Source organism: Strix aluco, chromosome 20 (assembly GCF_031877795.1).
Source record: "Strix aluco isolate bStrAlu1 chromosome 20, bStrAlu1.hap1, whole genome shotgun sequence".
NCBI classification, from domain to species: Eukaryota; Metazoa; Chordata; class Aves; order Strigiformes; family Strigidae; genus Strix; species Strix aluco.
The window spans coordinates 8,821,345-8,841,211 of NC_133950.1; positions in this window are offsets into that span (position 1 = coordinate 8,821,345).

Consider the following 19,867-nt stretch of genomic DNA (forward strand, 5'->3'; position numbering starts at 1 on the left):
TTGATTTTTCTTTTCTGTGTGTTTTTTTTTAATTTTGGCTTGAGACAAGGTTAAGACTTTAAATTAAAAAAAAAAAAAAAGTGGGTGGTTTTTTTTTTTCCTCCAATGGCATCATAATCTTTGGCTAAGACCAAGCTGGCTTTTGACATGCAGCTAGTGCCAACTGTCTGGGGTTATAAATGATCTTTTTGGAAATTATTTTTCCCCTGGACACCTATGACTGTGCACATCATACCTGTTTGTGTCAGGAAGAGAGGTTCCTTCAGTCACTGGGAGATCTCATTAGAAATGTTCATTAATGTGGTAGGAATTGCAGTCTGTGCTGTTTTCAAACAGATCTGGGACTTTCCAGTCCATCTTTCTCCTCCTCCAAGTTAAGGACAGCACCAGGGAGGCAATTCTGGAGCACAAGGAAATCTCAGTGGAGGTGCTCCACTGACCATCAGCTCTCCAGAGGAAGAACTGAGCTGGGCAAAAGAGGTTCCTAGGTGATGATAGGGATCTCTAGGCAGGAGCCCAGCAGTGCTAATAACGAAATGCTTCAGCAGTTGCTTGGAAGCTTCCTTCTGAGTGGTGTGGAAGAAGGGGAAGGTGGCATTTCCTAACGAGGCAAAAGGCAAGCCCAGAGGCAGCCTTTGCTGAGCCATGGGGCTGATGACCAGGCTTGCACCCTATAGCTGCAAGCCTGCACTGTGTAACTTAGCATTAATGGCTAGATTGCCACTTTTCTCCATCGTCTTTTCAGCAAATCCTTACCAAAGGACACAGAGAGAGAGACAAAATCTTCTTAAGCCACTGTAGTGATCAAGGTTCAGTCAAGGGCCAGACCCTCTCATTTTATCCTAGCTTGCTATTTGTTTTAATGACCTTCTGCTTTAGTAAGTTCTGCAGCTTGAGTTCAGCCACAGAAATTAATGGGAGCATTCAGAGGAGTTTGATTAGCTTCACCGTTTTATTCACATAACCCTGAGTATCACCCAAGGAAAATACTAGGTACGTTTGTAAGCAATTATCTGTATGGTGTCCACTCCCCTTCCCATCTCCGTAATGTAACCTGATTCACTTCCACAGGAACTCATGTTATTCAGCTAAAGTGCTCTTCCAGGAGCCCAACTAACACCACAGTGCTGTGCTATGGTGTTGTCATGTTCTTGTACCATTTCATTATTGTTTTAACCTTATTATGCTATGAGAACCTTTGCGTGGTTTAGTGCGCTGGATAAGTGGTGCAGGTCACTAATGTACCTCTAATCTGGTAATAGATAATTAATAACGATTACAGCTTCGCCATATGATCCCACTCCCCTTTGTGAACATTCCAAGTCACTTTATACCCTTTTGCCAACCATCTGTTTACATGCTCCGGTGTAAATGATGCCTTTTCCCACATCACCCCTACTGACCTTCACTTCCACTGATCATATGATCCATCCATGGGTCCATCATGAGGATTGCACAGGCCTAATGTGGTCTGTGCTCCTGTTCTTGAAGTAGACAGACTAATCTGCAGTTCGTCATTTCTTGAAGCATATGCCATTCAGATTGTGCGAACAGAAAGGACCAACTTGCTGGCTTTGTAAATGAAGTCAGATGCTTGTTTGCAGTGCCATCCCTCTTTTGACTTCAACTGAGCTGTGCTAGGTCGCGTACACTGATCCAGCTCTGACGACTGTTCCTCCACCAGGCTGAAACCAGCAGCCTGCAGGAATCACTGTTTCCCACATATTTGGAAATTCAATAAGGTCATCTGTAGCATAGATTCTTGCACAAGGGCAAGTAAGACTTTTCCATCAGCGTAAATGTGTGTAGCACTAATACTAACAAACTTATCAAGCTGCGCATTGACAACCCAATCCCCTGTGGCAAGAAACACATGGCATCATTTCCCTGGACAGAACTGAGCCATATTTGTTTTTCACCATTACTGCAACAGGAGGATTTCTTTAAAAAATATTTATTTTCTATTTTCCTTTTTTTTTTTCCCCTACAAAACATTTCCCTAGGCACAAATTAAAAATAACTGCAGTGTTTTCTGATTGTTAGGAGAACTCTGAGCTGGAGCTTTATAACTAAGATGGGTCTTTACCATAAATCAGAGGAGCCCAGCCTTTACTGCAGGGCAAGCCATTTCTTCTGGACAGAGTCAGAAAAGGGCAATTTCTCCCTGAAAACCACATATATGCTGCTTGCCTAGCTCTCCCAGAGCACTCTAGATTTACTGAGCATGCAGAGCATATTAACTCTGCTCCTGCATGTACATCCAGCAATTTGCAGGCACATAGCTCTTCACTCAGGGGAATCCCCGTGAAGGGGCATGGCTGGAAGCAGGAATGCCATCGCTGCAAGATTTTGTGCCTAGCTAGGGGAGGCAAGCTGAGTGCCTTGCTCCACGCATGGCTCCAGCACCAGTGCTGCTTGCCACCTCTTCCCCCAAAGGCTCCTGGTCTGGTCGGTGGTGGGTGCACATTAGCAGCCTGATATGGAAGGTGCTGGTGCCCCTGCTAGGAAAGAAGGGAATGAACTGAAGGCGGGGTGAGCTGTCCTGGCAGGTTGCTGTCTTTCTCCTCCATCACCATATTTGTGCCAGTCACAGGTGCAGTGAAAACAAAAGGCTGGGGGAGAAAGCACTACAAAGCTGCATCAGCAGCGTGGTTCATCCACCCTCCAGGCAGCCACAGAGGTGCGATGGGGAGCATCTCCCAGACCCACACAGCCAGGCACCCACCAGTGAAATATCTGGACATATGAAACATCCATCCCTCACTTTCAGGTTTTTAGCCCTAACTGACTGTAGTAGATGCAGACAAAAGCAACAGTGTTGCAGCCTGCCAAAGCTTTATCCATCCAGTGATGATGCTTTATTTCTCTTTTGGAACCATGGAAAGAGACACATCCTTTCCACTTTATTTATAAATTCCCAAATGAGCATGATGCTAATTTTAAGTGTCCACTGGAATTTCTCTGAACCAAGAGCTGAGATGCTGTGGATTGCATTTTATGTGTTAGTGTTCAAACGGCCTATTGCTAAGTTAGTCCTTAAATAATAAATTGTCAGTGTTGCTATGAAGAATTCTTCACCTGCCCAACAGACAGGAGCTGCTCATGCACTACCAGTGCAGGCTATCCCTCTGCTTGCTGTCACAGGAGAGACTGGTTCTAAGGCCTTTTTTCTCTGGTCTGAGAGAAAATCCTGATCTTTGCAACTTAAGATACTATACTAAGCTTATATTTTGGTGTGGAAAGGGTTTTTGGACACTGGAATGGGGCCACCTATCAACCTTTCAAGTTCTGGATTTTTCAGTGCCAAGTCCATGTGCTTAGTTTATCACATGGAGTTTAGCCTCTGCACTTTGGGGGGGGGCGGGGGGGGGAAGATAAATTTGATATCTTGTATTGATTTCAACCAGAAGTAAATACAGCACACCAGATTCTCTGCTGGTTTATACCTCCTCAATGCAATCTCCTGAAGGTCCAATAAGATTGCTTGGGATGTCACTCAGGCTAGAATATGGCCCTTTAATATTTGTACAAAATAAAAAAGAAAAAACCTTTTCATTATTTAATATCCATTCTGGAGTTTGCTTTTCCAAATGTGCAAATACAAATCAATAAATGCTCTTTACAGATGTTCTGAGATGTCTCTGAGTCAGAGAAACTCCACAGGCTCCCCACAGAGGAAAAACTGCCTCCATCTTTGGCAACAACCATAGGAAGGCAGAGGGGGAGCAGCAATTCTTTATTCTCCTTTCTGCTTGCAAGCATTGCCTATAAAGCATAGGCAGGAAATTCTAGGGAGATTTTATAAAGTAATCCAACATGGATAGTTCCATTTAGTTTCCATAGAAAGTATGTAGGAAACGTTCTAGGAAATTCCATTGAGATTTCTGAGGGTAATGTATCACAGCAAATGGCCTTTTTAAAGTTTAGCAGACAGGCAAGAGGCAAGAGAGCACGTATTCCTTACGTTACAAATGAGGCCGGGGTCATATGTGTTTACAAATCAGCCCTTTATTAAAATCCTCTTTAATAGGGTTTTCCTTAGCACAGCTCCTGTTGAGATTAACAGACCTGGACACGAGAGGCAGCAGTAACAGCAGTGCTTTAACTTACTGCTTATGTGACTCTCATCGAATCTGGAGAGACCAACTTCCACCAGCAGTAATGAGCCGAGCAGGAGGGCTCCTTCCCTAATACCGCTCTAACGTCCTGGTAACCCCATTGATCCCATCTTGGCTCACACTATAACATGCTGCTATTAAAAGTTCTAATTTGAAACCTCAAGATATGGTCAAGGATGTGAGGGCCAGGCTGTGGAGTCTCACCACTGGCTCCCGTTGAGTGTGTTTAGATGTCACACAGACTGTGTCTTCAGAACGTACAGGTTTTGTCCCATGTCCCAGCTCTTACCAAGCTGCAGCCTTTTTTCTTCCTCCCCCTGGAGATCTGAGACCAAGGTCCTTGGTGCTGGTGCATCCCTGTTTGCAGAGCACACTGCCATTGACTCTGTTTTTCTGCATGAGCTGAGTAGGTAGCTCCTGAGATCCTGACTCTTTCACATGCAGAAGGAGGTAATTTAGCCCCCAATTAATTCTTTTATTCCAGAAGAGCACCAGGGAGGGTGACCCAATCAGCAGAGTATTCAGGAGACCTGTGTTTGTTCCCCATATCTCCTGCTGGATGATATTGTTCAAGACACACCCTTTTACCATGTCCCATGCGTGAAACTCAGTTAATGACACTGACCTTGAAGAGAAAGTGTTGTGAGAGCAGCAGTATCCGAGACCTAGTGGGGTTTTTTTTGTGATTGTGATCATTTAAACCGTGTCAACGTAGTAGCTGTCAACCAGCTACCAGGGAGCATGGGAGGCACCAGCTGCCTCCAACATGACTGTAGGTTGGCATTCAGTGAATGAAGAGGCCACCCATGCTGGTGTAATCCAAGTTTTATATGCCCTCAGACTTGCCCTCATTTATCAGTCTGTAAATTATTCCCTGCTCTGTTATCTTTGCATTTGGCTCATCAAAGCTTTGGACAAGTGTCTCACAAGGATGTAAAAACACACAAAAGCTGCTCACTGCCCCTACTTGCATTTACCCCCATGTCTTTTGGACATATGTTTGTACAACTCCCACTGCCCATCAGTTTGTGATCTGCTGAGGGGGTGTGCAGGGCCTCAGGCAGCTGTCATCTTCAAACTCCCCCTGGTCACACCAGTACCTGCCCCCGTGTATCCACCTGCCCAGCTCAGCCTTGGCAATGCGGTTCCATGGAAGCCAATGGCAGATACCCACTCTGTGCCCAGGGATGAATTTGGCCCATTATTTACAAATAATTTAAAGCAATCCTGTAAATGTTTGTGTGCCCGAAGGTCTGGGGATGATTTACAGCTCTCTCAAATTGTGTAGACCCTTGATCCGGCAGTGTCATTCACAGTAATGGGATGTCTCAGCTGTCCAAACAGAGACATGTTTTAAATGTTAAAAATGTTCTGTGATCGATTTTCTCTGTTTATAGTAAATGCCTTGATTAGATTCTCTTGTAGGTGCATCAAAGGCAGACTCCCACACACAGTCTTCCCATATCATGAAATCTAGTTCTTTCTTTGTTCTACTTTTTATTTTTCCCTCCCTTAAATGAATTTAGTGCTTGAGAAAGGTGACTGATTGATGGCCTTGAGGACTGAGGCTTTCTGAAGCAGCGTCTAGGAACACTGTTCTGCTGCCTGACCTCCAGGCAAAGGGGTGATCTCTGAAGGCAGAGGAGCACGTGAGACATGGATCCCCTTGGGACGTAATGCGTACCCAAGCCTGCCCTACCCTGGCCTCAAAGTTAAGGTGTTTAGCTTTATGTCTTAATAAAAGGCAGTCAAATGTCATCTCTGTTTTACATAGAGAGCTGAGACTATGAGAAACCAGGTGATTTGCTGGAACTGGGAGAAATTGCAGAGCAGAGGTGGGAAGGACAAAAGATGCTCCAGTTGGGTACTTTAATCTCAGTTTTTTCCTTCCTCAGATCTCTGCATTTCTATTTAAAAAAAAAAAAAAAAAAAGGCAAGACAGGTTAAGGTATTTTCATGAAGTCTGCTCTGAACTGGATTGAGACCATCAATTCATTTCACATCCATCACTAACCAGCCATTAAACGCAATGGCTTTCATTCTCCCTATTGACCTGGTCTGTAATCAGACCAGAGACCTTGAAATGTGAACAACGCTCTATCCTATTAACAGACCCCTGAGCCGTCCAATCCCCCTGATAGTCATGTCCTTCTTTCTTTCTTTTTTTTTTTTTAAATTTTTAATGGAAATGGCTCCACTTTAATCCATGTCTCTCTATTGATCAGGAGATCAAGTCTATTTGATGTGCACTGTGTAAGATAGTATGACGTTGAGAACATCTTGTGACTTAGTATGAAAGGGTCAGTCTACCTTTTACTAATTAACCTCCTCTTTTTAATATTAGTTAATTTGCACCTCACCCTTCTGAATTTTACTTCTTTCCCCTCTTCAGTAGAGATTATCAGCCTTCCTTCCCCACCTCACAAACTCTTCTTTCTCCTGAGCCTTTTCACTGGCATATCTGGATATTTCATCTACAATGCTGTGATATCATGGACATTAAAACAAGTAACGTAAGCCTGTTATTTCTCTTGAGAATATCAGAGATATGTATAGCATGCAGTGGCAGAACAGAGAGTGGACAGAAAGAAAATTTCACTACATTTTTATTCTTCAGGTTTGGATGGTTAATTGGTGACAAGACAGAATTTCTCCCAGAACCACATAGTATAGGAGAGGGGAATGGTCTTGTCAGAAAATGCTCTTGTATTCATTTGGCTTGGAGTCAAGGGGGTTAGAGGAGCTGTGTTAGGCTCAGAAGATGATTTCACACCAGAGACCAGATCACATGGAGAGCTCTCAGCACTCTGCCCAGTTTTCCTTTCATGTACACCAGTTTACATATTAGTCTGCCAATACCACATTGACCTAGAACCTACATGAGAGAAGGCCCAGACCTTTTTACTGGCCAATGTGTTAATACTACATTTTTGATCGTCACTGTAGTGTATTGTGCACCTTCTTTCCAGCAAAGTTCAGCTCTCGGATGCCTATCAGCTGTCCTGCAGAACTGCCAGTTTTCTTTATTAGATGAGAGATATTATCCCAGTTGAGCTCTGGGGGTTTCCTGCCCTGTCAGGGGATCAAGTTGTTTCTACTCATGTCTCTGATTATAGAAATCACTCTGCTTCTCTACTAAATGATGGCTAATGTCCTTTCATACCCTTAAAAATAAATATGAGACATCAGTGATCCTCATTATTTAATTTCCAAGGACTATACATTGATTGTTGAATAAAGCTGTCAAGGGTGAATTAACAACTCATCTCCACTGTTACAAACCTACAAATTAAGTTGAAAGGGACCGTAGCTTTTGGATAGCATTTCAGCATCAACTGTCTTCTAAAGCAAACCTCTCTGTACCATCACAGCTGGTGACCTCTGCACTGTTCTTGTTTTGTTTGGATCATGTTTAACCCCAATTTGTGCTGAAGCAAAGCCAGGCAAAAGCCTTTCTGGATATTTGCAATCTGAGTACAGTGGTGGACAGACCCAGGTGGTAACTTCAGGCATGGAGAAGGGTTAGGAAACACATAATAAGCCCCAGTCAGATAGATGCAAATCTCTTAAGAGCCGAGACTAGTTCTAAAGAAGTACACAGTTAATGTGAGAATTAAGTCAGGGTCATGATGAAGCAGAAGGAATCTACTGCATGTTTGACTGCATTTGTGTGTGTGCCTGGAAGCGCTGCTCATATTCTGTAATATCTCTTTGCAATATGTATTTTGAATACTGCATTTAAACCCATTAAGTGTGAGAAGCAGTTATACACTGTAGCTAAATCAAGAAATTAACTCCTATTGAACAACTTCTTCCCATTAATTTATTTGTTTAGCGAAGTTTGGGCTAATGAAAGGACACGAGTTGGCTGTTCCTTATTTTGAGGAACTTTAATCAAGTAAAGATATGCAGCACAGTTTCTCCTTTGATACTTGCCCACCTCCGTGTGTTTGTGCTGTTCTGGGCTAACAATGTCTCAAAAGACCTCAGAAACCAAATGAGAGCAGCATTAACTCACCGCTGTCTGGAAGTACATTGCAATCTCCTCTCTGGTAACAAATTCTCGACATCTCATTGTCATGTCAGACCTCTGTTAATTTGTCTGATGTTTCTCTCTATGCTTCTCCCCAGCATGCATCTTCTCTCCTTGTTTCATTTGCTAAACATCATCAGGACTATATTTCATTTGTAGACCGCACAGCGTGGCGTTCTACGTGCCAGCATCACCCGCAATGTCTTTACAGATGAGGAAAAAGAGAGGCAAAATTTGCTGAAGTTATACAGTGTCACTCAGCAAGGTCATAGGAGATGTAGAAGGAGAAATAGGTCTTTGGTTCACTATGACCAGGTGGACGTATGATAAAGCAAATGCATTTTGATCAGAATAAAATCAGAATCGGTGGGTGGATTTCCTTGTAGGAACTAACAGACACGGGTTCATCTGTATCTTTCTCCCCCCAAGCACACACTGGTTGAGCAGGAATAGAGTCACATTATAATTTGGCTGCATTTGCAGTCATTTGCTGCTAATTTTTTATTTTTTTATTTTTTTTTCCTAAACCTGAGCACTTGGCTTAGTTTGCTGGTGGGTCAAGGCACAAGGAGCCAGAATAACTGAAGTGGGGAAAGCACAGGTAGTGTGTCTAAATGGCAAATAGCTTCCGAGTTGTTGAAGACGCTGTCACTCAGGTGTCTCATCCTGATGGCTGCCTTGGGCCGTTGTGCTGCCTGCAGGGCTGTGCTGAGCGCCCACGGGGACTTGGCAATGTGTCTTCCCTCCTCGAGCAGGAAGGAGGTTTGGGTTTACAGGCGGTACTGAGGCAGGAGAATAAGTTGACTAATAGTAAATAGAGACAAATATGCTACTTTAAAGGAGAGCTCTGGAAATTATGGTGCAGCCAGACTATCACAAGGCATTGGCTGAGTGTGTTTAAGGTGTTACTGCCTCTGTAGCTGCCACTGCCCCACTGGAAGGGTACTGGTTGCCTATGGGACTTTTCACCAGGGCCATGCAGGGACACAAAAATAGAGTGTGCTTGTACAGTCGGATATAACACCTCACCTGAGAAGGTCCATAACTGTTTTTAATTAATTTAACTGCTGGTGAAGGTCTGTCCACATCCTTAGGGCAGACCTAGTGTATGGCAGCCCAGCACAGCAGGGTCACAAGAGGATGCTACCTCTGAATTAGCTTCAGGTGGGATGTAGGATGTGCCTTGTCCTTGTGTACAGGGAGTTTGATTGTGTGTAAGTTCTCTGAACCTTGGGTTTATTCAGCTCGACTGGAAATCTTGTGAGAACAGGCTTTACTTGTGAGATGTTGAGCAGCACTCTCATCCCTGGCTGCACGATGTCTTTTTAAGCACGACATCCTACTGTGCCAGGACAAGATTTGAAGGGCGTGCTTCCAAATGGCCTCACAACTGGGAAATGCTCATGTAGCAGGGCTATGTTACAAGCCAGTCATTCTCTTCCAACAGGAGCTTTCTTCCTGAAATTAGTCCCCTCTGTGTTATGTACCTGTCCTACTACATGACAGCGTTATGCAATGGGCCTCGTCACTATTTATTGTCTGTGACTGAACGTCTTGTGTGTGGCTGGGCTGGAACTTGTTTTTTTGCTGATGCTAGGAAACCATGATGCTTTGTTCTAGTATTTTATTTCTCAGCCTGTCTTCATTGCTCGGGCTGCCCTTTACTGCATATCCCCCTTTGTTCCCTAAGGGTCACTGAGGCATGGTGAGAAGGCCAGAAGTTTTGTGCAATTTAAAATGTCACATCAAAGTAAGGAATTCATCCTAGCCCTGAGACACAGGCTTGAGACTGCTTATACTTCATTCTTGATTATCTCTTAGGTCAAGGTCCCTGCTAGCAGGAATAGCATTTAGAAAGCTCCTTGGGCTCTGCCTCTGCCACTGACCTTCTCTGCAGCCTGAGGCAAGTCACTTCATTCTTCAGGATTTCTGCTTCCCCTTCCACCTTTCCTTCATGTGCTTGAACAGTGTGTGCTTGAGGCCAGGCAGTATTTCTAAGCACATATATCTTGCCTTGAGCGACAGAGCCCTGATTTCATTTGGGGCCTGAGCTACTGTAGCACAGAAGAATGAACTCATTCCCACCTCTGTTTCTCCCGCAAAGTGTTTTGGTACCAGAATGAAGTGGCATTTAATGAGCAAGCAACACTGTCTTGCAGTCAATGTCAAGGGAGAATGAGGGACAAGATGTGTCTACTCACCAGGTATGCCTTTCAGTTCATGCACGCCAACTCTGTATTTCTGGAAATAAAGGAGCAAGATTCTTGTCTGGAATCCCAAGGTGTTCATATAGCAGCAGAGCCTGTAGTCCGTGGATACGTTTGAGCACCTTGCAGTAACAGTTGGAGCAGTAATAGGCATCAAAGTATGCTGGGGGAAGAAGGATTAATAGAACCCAGTGGGAGACAAGTTGCATCATTATCTGCTGATGACATGATTAGGACGTTTCAACAGAAGCATAGGTGTGTTCCAGGGGGGGCTCATCATCTGGCTTAAGCTCTAACCATCATTCAATCATAAAATATTTTCAGGTATTGGCAGGTGGAAAATAGAAATTTTTTTAAGGAAAGACTTTAAGATAGTTTGAGCACTCTTAGAGGACAGTGGATACAGAGGGAGGTCATACTAATTGTTGAAATTAAGGTGATCTGAAGCCAATTGGAGGAACGCTCACAGTCCCGTACTGAAGTCCCTTTTATCATAGCAAGACCCAGTAAGTCCTGCTCACAAAGCATTAGACCATGTGCCAGCTCATGCAGCCATCTCTGAAAAGGATGCTTCAAGACACACAGTGCATTATAAATTGATGCCCGCATGAACATGCATTCCCACTCCCTGCAGTAAATGTAAACCCTGTTTTGCTAAGAATTCCTGGCAAGATTCCTCTATTTCCTTCCTGAAACCAAACAAGAAGTCAGGGGACTTACAGCAGTGCAAAAAAATATATTATATTCGCCTTATTTCAACAGTCCTTCCCAAAGTCACACACTCTGTATCCCCTAATGTTGAGAGGAGGAATAATATACATTTACCTAATGCGATCAGTGGAAGTTACACATTTTAATAGGCAGTGAAATGAGAACAGGAATTGTGCAAAGTCAGACCTATATTACAAAGAGGTTAAATATTGTGATAGCTTAACCAAAACAACACTGACAAAACCCAGATGTCCGACTTACATCTGACTGAAGTAATTCAGCAGACTGGAACAAGTCTAGGTTTGACTTTTTTTTTTTTTTTTTTTGTCCTGGAGCAGTACAATTTGTAAGTAAAAAACAGAGCAGTTCTCTGGAAGAGTGGCCACCCCTTTCCCTCCATGGAAGCTAATGGCTCATCTACCAATTCAGCAGGAGTCAGAAGATAGTCATCTTACTGTAATATCTTTTGTCTTTCTCCACCGACACCTCATTGATGGGCAATTTTTCTAAACAACAGCAAAATTGCAGTGCCTGCTTCTCTGTCAATAAATTCCATTATTTCACATGAAGGTTGGTAGCATAGCTAGAAAATGCTGAAGTGATTACATTGAGGAACTACAGATCTGTGGTCTGAGCAGTCTATAAATCTATGGACAAAGTTTGATAAAGCACATTGATACTTTATCTGACAAGAGCCTGTCTAGATTTATGGGGCTCAAAGCTGCTCATACTGTCATCCTTGATTCAATTAATGCAAAAGCACTTCCCATCTTCACACTTCCTTCTTGTTGGGCAAAATGTGATCTTGACATTCTTCCCCCACTTTAATGAGCAAAATATAAAGTGATGGAATCAGCCAAAGAATAATAGCATAGCTCTGGAGCTGGTAGGATAATGCAATCAAGTGCTTTCAGGTTAATGTGCTGCGATCCATTGAGGATTTGCTTCAGTGTTGGGGTGCCATCAGTTTTTCCGTTAATCTTTTGTAGTCCTAATGATGAGCATCAAAATCAGATGAAATTGTGGCAGATTTAAAAAAATGTTGTACTTAACTTTTTCATTTGTTTTAAAGTTGCTAGGATTGAGGCACAGAGAGAGAGAGAAAGAGTAGTTTACACTTCAGTGCATCTGGGATGTAGCTTGGGGGAGAGAGTCTTTGGTTACGATACCAGGGGCCAGTTCTGTTGCTATCCTGCTCTTGTTTTCTGGAAGTAACAGTGTGATGGAAAAACAGATTTGGTGCAAGGACTGTACTGCATGTAGCTTTTGAGGAACTATTGTTAAAATCTTGGTTTTTCTGTGGAAAAAGGACTTCTGTCTGATAAGTATGTCACAGCGTGGTTTGGTGAAGTACAGGGTTATAGCAGCCTGTCTCCTGCTCTCACTTTACGACAGATAGTTGCAATAATGTACTCCTGTAAGGGGCTCTGGCTTTGTCTTGATTTGGTTTATTGCAGGAATAGTGTCTCTTTAATGCTTGCTGTTGTACTGATGTTTCAGGCCCACTTTTACATCCCTTAAAGTTCCAGAATCCTGCTGGTGTGAGAATTCAGGACTGTTTTCCTGTTGGGATGCAGTTAAAGGAGTGCTAGAGTTGGAGATACTATCTGGCATTGGTGTGCATTGCAGTTTTCTGTAGAGGTAGTATCTTGCCATGGAGAAATCATGTCAAGCAATTGGCCTGCTAGATTAGGATGGTTTGCTGTGAATTCTGCCCAAGAAGGAGGGAGTTTCTCCTGACCATGCCTCGCTGAAGTTTGAGGACTGAAGTGACACTTGAAGTTGCACAGGCTTCATAATGACCCCTGGGGCAGGGACAGATTCACCCTATAGCATTGTTGCCCTATTGTGGAGATTGCTTGCTTTCCCCTGACATCGTGTAACTCCTCTGTGCTCCCTGACAGGAATACAATTTACTGCAATTTACTATAAATCCTCATAAAAGCCCTTCTCTTGTGACACACTCAGTCAGAAACCCTAAAAATGACTGACAGGCTCTTCATAAATATTTATGATCTCTAAAAAAAGATTGAAAGAAAGAAAAGTTAAATTCTTCCCTCAGTGAAGTTTGACGGTGGAGACTTTTCTGCAACGGCCAGGTCTATCCTTTCTTTGGCATGAGCTGCAGGAGCTGGGGTTGGCACAGGAGAAATGGCCTCACCCTGCCCAGCAGAGCTGGCTCTGCTCGGGGTGACCCTCATCCCCTGATGCACGTAGGTGCAGAGAGCCCAGCCCAGCCAGCGGAGCTGCGTCCCCACACACAGCCCTCCAGGAAGGCAGCCCTGCTGCTGCTGCGCTCACGGCATAAAATCCAGAGGAAGCATGGTGAGACTTAGAAATGAAGAGGCCTTTAAAGACCTAAAAAATTGCCCAAAATAAGTAAAGCTGCTTTTCTGACTGCCTTTGCAGAGGGCTGCTGCACTTAGTCATTTCTACTCTTTTTGCCATGGGGAAGACAATCATGATCCAAAGAGGATCCTTCAAGGCCAGGTCTCCCAAGAATAATCAGCCACGGGCATTTGAGCCCATCCATTAAATCCTGTGGGGCTGATCAAGAGTTTATATCCGTTTTATTTTGCTACTTTGACTTCTGCTCTCGATCCGTTTATAAATAGTTATGACGTTTACTGCTTTTAGTTTGGTAGAAAAAAAGCAGAATAGGTTTGAATGGAACAAAGTATCGGTCTTCGCAATGCACAGTCAAGGAGAGGAAATTTGAATACCACTAAATTACGAGAATGTTCCTCAGATGAAACTGTCTCCCAATCATAAGTCATGTGACGATAAATTTCAGTTGAGTGACAACAATATTAACAAACTGAAAAAAAGATTGATGTGCATCACAGGTCCATGAATGCAAAATAAAAGGGAAAGGCTTGCTAGCCTGTGATAGGCAAAGTATAAATATGTATCACTTGGTTCTAAAGTGAGTTATGATTACATTTTCCTACTTGTACCTGAAATCTGTAGAGGTTATTCATCTTATCCCTATATCAGCCATGACAGTTATAGCCATGCGGTGCATACGGCATAGATACCTGTTCAGCAGATAAATCAGCAAGCATGAAGGGACCTGTTGTTATCAATTTGATCTTCAGAATAAATATACAAATATGTGTACAGTATTGTTGTCACTGAGAACAATTTCCCTTCTTCTTGCCGATACATTTTTAAGAGGTTGTTCCAAGAGCCACTTTCCGACAATGCCAGAAGGAGATGGAGGGAAGCAGAGATCAGGCAGGAGAACTAGATTTATGGACTGTTGTCTATTTTATTTTTTTTAAAAAAAAAAAAAACCACCACACTTCTTTCTAGCATCACTTGTCCTCAGAGTACAATGCTGGCTGGATGCAGTGAGTGCGGGTAGGGAAGAGAGGCAATGGGGACAGTTACGGTCAGTGAACATCTGTAAAAGGAAACCATTCCTGATGAGGCCGAGAGTGGTATTGCCTCTCAACTAAAGAGCTAAAGGTTTTATGGTGCAGCAGAGACTGTAGTTTAATCCTGATTTACCACGGCAGTTCAGCGAGGAGAAGAGACTCATACAGGACTCAGCCAGGCGACTCGGATGCTGCCAGGACCTGCTCGCTGTGCACAGAGCAGAGAAGCTGGGGAGGGGGAGACGGGTTATTTCTTCTCCTTCTCTTGTAAGTCAGAGCGCAGCGCCAGGCACAGGGATGTGGAAACGCTGGGACCATGCCACTGCATCACACTGAGCTGCACCTGAGTAGGGGGCATATCGGGTCATGTTCGGATCTGAGCGCAGGATTTAGAGGAATGGTGCCCTGGAGGAGTCCTCCCTCAATGGGCACCATTTTGGCCAGACCACTTATCTCCATCGTTCCAGGGGCTAGTCCTGAGGATGGGGCAGGAGACAGCACTTCACAGCCCCAGCTTCAGTCAGCTGCAGCATCCTCACCAAGGTACCGAGTGAGGCAGTATGGTAGCAGAGACAGCAGCCTCTCCCAGCATTGGGGTACAGGAAGATCCCAGCAAAATGGGAAGGCAGCGAGAGTCACTCCAGTGCTATAAAAAGGCATCTGCGTGTGCACCTTGAGCTGAATCCTATGGCCCAAGCTATAAAGGGTCGCCCAGCTAGAAATGCTGATGAGTACTAAAATTAAGATGTTGAATTCACTCTCTGCCTTCCTTGTGATGATCGCTGTGTGCATTACTCCAGTTTTATGGATGAGGAGATGGAGTCTCTCCACATTCACCTGCTTAAAATCTCAGCAAGATGCAAAAGCAGCAGCAGCCACGCAGCTACTCCCTTGCCCTCATTTCATACATGGTACCAAATATCCATGAAGCTGATGACAATATGAAATAGTTACTGTCCTTGACAGCTACATTCTGCTCTCTTACTTTTTCTAAGTCTGGAGGGAAGAAGAGTTATTCTATACAGTTACAATTTCCAGGTAAGGCTGGAATGCAATCTCCTGGTGACGTCTGCCTCGGTAGCCCAGGGGGAAAAGTCTTTTGCTGAACTGTTTTGTTTTTTAAACACTGCCTCTTCTGGGGAGGCTTTTGTTACTTAATTAGTACCGATCATTTGGCTCGAAACACAACTGTGCTCAAGGTCCCCAGCACGGATAGAGTCCCAGATTTGCCAAGAGGTAAAAAATATTGTTTCCAAATAAAGTATTACTTGGATAGGTCTTTGATGGTTACAAATCATAACCTTCAGGCTCCATCCTATCTTACAGAACTTATCATCTCGACTTCCCTGTCAGGCAGCCTTGTATTATAAGGCTGTAACACTCACAGACACCAGGCTGTTGCCTCAGATACACTGTGGCTTGGTACACACCCAGGTTATGAAGTTTTCTGACCCTCTGTCCTTGAGCTACAAAACCAAGACTGCGCCTTCCTTTTTACCAGCTGCAAATATTTCTTGAAGTATGACAAGGCTTTGATTTTTATTTCCCTGGGGAAACATCAGGGTTTACTCAGGAAAGCAGAGGTTAATAAAGATGTGTTTGATTGGGAAATGAGAAGGCAACATGGAAGTGCTGGGGAGCCAGGGGTCTGAGAGATGAGGGAAGCAGCAAACTTAACTCTGAAGATGGCTGAGGACGTCACCTGCAAGGCGTGCGAGATGCTGCATGCTGAGTGTGTTTAACGACATGTAGGGAGGGTAGATGAATTGTGTTGTTTTTTCTAAAATATGATACTTTAATGAAAAACAACTTCTGTCCTTCAGCCGTGAGAGCTATTCCTATTCTTGAACTGTGAAGGAGGAGGAGTGAGCAGGAAAATGCCATATGAAATTGTTAAGCTAAATTCAGAGACGGTACATTCTGGCCAGCAAGGAAGATGTAACCGTATATCACAGCATTCTGTTAATGAGGATTCATTTTTAGCCCAACTTGTCTGTAATGAAAAACCCTAACGTTTAATTTCCATACAGCTAGAATTAAGGCTGACTGTAACATCAGTGTTCTCTACACATTAGGGTTTTGCTATGGTGTAAATCTACTCTGCTCAAATAGCAATATAGGAGCCATCTCCCTACCATAATAAGTGGGTAATGCTGACTCATAACTCATTATACTGCATAATTCCAGACCACAAATGTGCAGCTTCCATTGTTGGGGATACTGTTGCTAAAAATGTTGCTGTAGTAAAAGATCTGTGAAAAGAGACAATTTGTCGCAAATCCAGACTTCTCCATTTGTATTGAGGTGGTGGTAAAAAGGATGTAGGTAGATACACCTGTTTTGTATCCACAAAAATTGGAAAAATTCTATTTTCCCCTGAATTTATTTCCAACTATATTAGTGACTTGCATTGCCATGGCAATTTAGGCACCTATTTTGTGTTCTCCAGTACCAAAATACCTTTGAAAATGTGGACCTTAGACATTACAGTGATCGTTTTGCAGTTAAAGCTAAGGCAATCCACTGCCGAATGAGATACAAAGGACAAATCTTGTGTCCCTGTGACACTCGAGCATACCTTAAATTGCTACTTTCACTCACCTGCAGGGTTCTTTTGCATCAGTGTAAAAACAAGAACCAAAACGATTGCAAATGAAAAGGGCAGAAGCTGACATGCATGTTGATATAGATGAGTGAAAGTTGCAGAACAATACATCATTAGATGTGTCTCCATTTCATTCCCTGCCAAATGAAGACAGCGTTTTCTTCAAAGGAGGGCTGTGGGGTTTATCTCCTGAATGTCTGGAAAGTGCCCAGAGGGTCTTGGATGGAAAATGCAGAGGATCATAAAGTATTGTTGCACTAGGGCTGCCTGGAGAAATTAGGAATCCTAATGTTAATTAGAGCTGCGTGAATAATTCATAACAGAACGTTTATTAAAAGAATGCTGCTACTTTTTTTCTGTTTGCAAATTGTCCATAAGCAGATGGTGATTTTTCTGGATTGCGTTCATTATTCAAATCTATTTGCTAAATTATTTGGGGGAGTAAGCTCTGCTATGTGTCTCATTCAGGAGGAGTTAGCTGGGTGTATTTAATGGTCAGAATTCACTATGACCGTGTTAGTTTTCATTGGACATACTGATCACCTGGTGAGTTCCTGACTGGATGTGTTAACATTTAGAATAGGGGCTCCAGCACGAATACTCATACACTGTATTACGGCTTCTTGTGCTCCCCCATCTGTGTGCCACATCAACCCGCTGTCTCTCTGTTCAGAGCTTGCCTTTGCACAGAATTATTTAGAAACGTTTAAATCAGAATAATTATTCCTGAATAGCGGTCTCTGTGAGCACTTATTCTATAATAAGAGTGCTGTGTACCAGTTTAGTTTAATCTGCTTGAAAGTGAGCTAAACTAAACAGGAATAAGGCATGCCAACTGCCAAAGAAAAGATACCACAGAATTTAAATTCACAGCCTATCTCTTGCTTTTAAACACAAAATACCTTTTCTGGGTCAAAGAGGCCCCTGAGCAATGAAGTCATGGAAGCTGGAGTATTTCAGCAGGGGAGGGAGTGTTCCATAAATACCCTGTTCAATGCACCCACCGTTAGAGAGGAGACACTCAAAGGGACCTTGACTTTGACCCCAAGCAGTTGGTCTTTGGTTATCCGAATTAATTCCCATGTGCATACAAACCCTTTGGCTCAAGTACTCCCTCTGTTTTGGGGTTGTGCAGCTCCAAGCACAACGGCGCCCAGTCCCTGATGCGCAGTGGGGTTAATCACTTAGCATCATGTAGCAAGGGCAGAATTAAGATTAGACATCAGCATCCTACAACCACCTCCATACCTTCATTTCTAACCTCTGAATAATATTAACACATCAGTGGAAACAAACAGAAAGAAATAGAAAGACTATCAAAACATTGGTGGATAAATATTCCTTCTGCACTTCAAACTGTTGCTTACAGCTAGTATTTTTTGGGTAATGATCTGCTTCTAGATTTTCTCTGAGATGAATATTCCGTCTCTTTGACACTGTGTCAGCCTTATCTCTGCTCATGTTTTTCTTTCCTTAAATCTCTTTCTTTACCTTTAAAATGCTCTTTCCCCGAGCAGTTACAGACATATCATCACCACTGTGCTCCGAACAACCTGGGAAGCAGAGGGAGGTTGCTCATAGCACACGCCACACCCTGGATGCAATCCTGGATGCTGGTGACCCTCTGCCTTAAGCACCACCGTGTGCGGTGGCACTGCATCCACCCACGGTAGAGGTAGAATTAGAACAGAAACTAGCAGCAGGACACTACTTTTTTTAAAGGAGCTTAAAAAATAATAAGTTTAAAAAATGGAGAAACTTGTCCAAAAAGGTCTTTAAAGTCTCAAAAGTATGGATTTCATTTCTCAGGCTCGGCAGGAAGGCTCCCTGTGCAACCACAGATGAGATTTTCACAAGTGCTTAAAGCAGTTGCATTTCAGTAAGAGCCAGGCATCTGACTGCCACAGTGATAACGGGTGGGATACTTCTTGTCAAACCCTAGCTGCTTATGTTTGGTACCAGCTTTACCTGGTGAGCTGAGGGGTTTTTTACAGCCAAAGGAGGGAGAGAGGCACCATCAGGTGGACACCTCAGCTAGAAGAGATTAGTTGCCCTCTCCTGCAACAACAAACCTGTACTAGATTCATTAGTGAGGCCAAGAGGAAAGATGTCATGAAAACAGGAAAGGCTGCCTGGAAAAGTGTAGAAAAAGTGCTGGACATACGCATACATAAGAGGAAGAAATTCTTCCCTGTGAGGGTGGTGAGGCCCTGGCACAGGTTGCCCAGAGAAGCTGTGGCTGCCCCCTCCCTGGAAGGGTTCAAGGCCAGGTTGGACGGGGCTTTGGGCAACCTGGGCTAGTGGAAGGTGTCCCTGCCCATGGCAGGAGGGTGGGACTGGATGATCTTTAAGGTCCTTTCCAACCCAAACCATTCTGTATGATTCTATGATTAATTTAGTTCATTAAGAACAGTCTGTCCCTTCTGAGCTTCCCATGGGCTGCAAGGAGGGGGAGTAATTAAGAAGAGTATGGGAAGCACAGAGTAACTCACCAATACTTCTGTAGCAGTCTTTAATGGAGACAAAATTGTGTAGATACTGGGGGGGTTTGCAGGAGGTAAAATAAAAATTGTTTTTAGAGATAAGATGTCATAAATGATGTTTGAACTAACAAACTTGAGAGCAACAAATTGTCAAATTACTAGGGGGACACTGACAATTAGAGAACAGGCGTTTTAATGTGTGACAGGTCAGATATTAAGTGCAAAACAAGCCATGCTACTCTCACCGACAGCTCGGTCAAGGGCTGCACTCCACCACTGGCACCTGACCCTTTCGCATCCCATCACTGGCATCTTCTTCCCTCACTCCAC